Below are 2643 nucleotides of genomic sequence, written 5' to 3' on the forward strand. Positions count from 1 at the left end.
CGTCCTCCTGCGTTCTCCTGCGTCTCCCCTGAGCTCTCCTGAGTCCTCCCTGAGTTTCCCTCTGAGTCCTCCATCTTTATGTAAGTTTTGCTGCCACGTCAGCTGTTTGTTTTGTTCTTTATTTACTATTAAAATACTTATTTTTGTATTTGCCGAGTTTGAGTCCTGTCTGCACAATTGGGTTCGTTCCTGTCCAACAAATCCTGACATTACGACCCGACCACATATCAGAACCCAGCGGGCAGGGCTCTCTCGGCAACTCACCTTTTTTCTTTTTCTCCTCCGAGCTTCCCTGTTATGAGCGAGCGTACAATCCGGTGCGGCGGGTTCTGGACCAGACCCGTCCGCCCACAAGGACGTTTTGACCAGGAGGTGGAAGTCCTGTCTTCACCACTCCTGGTCCTCGAAGAAAACAGGGCTCGGCACCGGGGAACCCACCAGGCTCCTGCTTTTGAGTCCGCCTCGCCCGGCTACTCGGGATGGACGTCGGGGGAGGACGAAGAAATCGAGGATGAGTTCTGTTTTGCTCCTGTCCCCCGACTATCCCGCCGTCGCCGGGGAGGTAGGAAGCGGTCCCGAGGGCAGCCCGCGGTGACCGGGCCGGTTTTGTCGGCTGGGCAGAATAATAGAGTTGGTTCTGGTGTTTTTGTGGGAGCTGGTCCCGCCGCCTCACCTCACAGGTTTTCGGTGGGGGCGAGGTCCAGCGTCCCGCGGGAGCTCCGGTCCACTCCTGTTCGGTTCGGCGAGTCCGGTCCACGTGACGTTACGGGGGCGGTTTCCGTCACCTCACCTTCCAGGTTCCTGGTGGGGGCGGAATCCGGCCTCCCACCGTCACACCGTGCCGCGGCTGTCCAACCCAGTCAGACCGTGCCTCCTGGGCATTCTCCCAGTGACTCTGTGGGGGCGTGTTCTGCCGACCCACCTCCCAAGTTTCCGGTGGGGGCGACACCTGACACCACATCCTCACATAGTGACACTTGCCCGTCAGTCACATATTCACCCCATGATTTTGCATACATAAACCAGACTTATTAGATTTATTCACTTCTGCTAAAAATAACCCGGACTGCTCAGATGTTTTGTTTTCCCTGATGGAGGAATTTTTTGTTTTACGGCCAGGCCTCCTTCTGATCCCAGAGTACAACCATTTATTAATAGAAATAAGGTCTCTCATCACACCCAAGGTCACTAATACACAGTCTGAACCCATAATCCATCCTGCACCTATTGGCACCACCATCGCTTCTGAACTTTCCTCTGCTCCTCTGACTCCTGCACCCATCATCTTCGCCGCTGATCCACCTGCTGAGTGCATCGCCGTTGGTGCACCTGCTCCTGTCGCCTCAGAGGACTCAGCATCAGTTTCTGTTTCCCGTCGCCGCCGCAGGAGATCAGTTCCTGTCGCCACCGCAGAGGAGTCGGTTTCTGCCTCCGCTGCAGCTCTCCAGGCTCCCACGCCGTCTGCCGCAGAGCCTCAGGCCTCTCCGTCGTCTGCTGCAGAGCCACAGGCCTCTCCGTCGTCTGCTGCAGAGCCACAGGCCTCTCCGTCGTCTGATGCAGAGCTCCAGGCCTCTCCGTCGTCTGCTGCAGAGCTCCAGGCCTCTCCGTCGTCTGCTGCAGAGCCACAGGTCTCTCCGTCGTCTGCTGCAGAGCTCCAGGTCTCTCCGTCGTCTGCTGCAGAGCTCCAGGCCTCTCCGTCGTCTACTGCAGAGCTCCAGGCCTCTCCGTCGTCTGCTGCAGAGCTCCAGGTCTCTCCGTCGTCTGCTGCAGAGCTCCAGGCCTCTCCGTCGTCAGCAGCAGCCAACCCTCAGGTCCCCTCGTCAGCAGCAGCCAACCCTCAGGTCCCCTCGTCACCTGCAGCCAACTCCCAGGTCCCCTCGTCACCTGCAGCCAACTCCCAGGTCCCCTTGTCACCTGCAGCCAACTACAAGGTCCCCTCGTCACCTGCAGCCAACTCTCAGGTCCCTTCATCGTCCGCTGCAGCTTCCCTGGACTCCATGATGCAAGCTGCAGCTCCCCAGGTTCCCACGTCATCTGCGGTTCTCTCAAAGTCTCCAGAGGGGTCGACGCTCCCCAAGTCTCCAGAGGGGTCGACGCTCTCCAACTCTCCAGAGGGGTCGACGCTCTCCAACTCTCCAGAGGGGTCGACGCTCTCCAACTCTCCAGAGGGGTCGACGCTCTCAGCATCTCCTGAGGGGTCGGCGCTCTCAGCATCTCCTGAGGGGTCGGCGCTCTCCGCATCTCCAGAGGGGTCGGCGCTCTCCGCATCTCCAGAGGGGTCGCCTCCATGGTTGTCGCATGCTGCAGTCCTCCAGAGCCCCAAGTTCTCTTCGCCAACAGCTGTGGACTCCAAGCCCTCTTCGCCACCAGCTGTGGTCTCCGGGGTCTCTTCGCCAACAGCTGTGGTCTCCGGGGTCTCTTCGCCAACAGCTGTGGTCTCCGGGGTCTCTTCGCCAACAGCTGTGGTCTCCGGGGTCTCTTCGCCACCAGCTGTGGACTCCAAGCTCTCTTAGCCGCCAGCTGTGGACTCCAAGCTCTCTTTGCCACCAGCTGTGGACTCCAAGCTCTCTTCGCCGCCAGACGCGGCTCCCAAGGCCTCTTCGCCGCCAGACGCGGCTCCCAAGGCCTCTTCGCCGCCAGACG

This window comes from Nematolebias whitei, chromosome 11, assembly GCF_014905685.2.
Source record: "Nematolebias whitei isolate Nwh7 chromosome 11, NemWhi1, whole genome shotgun sequence".
NCBI classification, from domain to species: domain Eukaryota; kingdom Metazoa; phylum Chordata; class Actinopteri; order Cyprinodontiformes; family Rivulidae; genus Nematolebias; species Nematolebias whitei.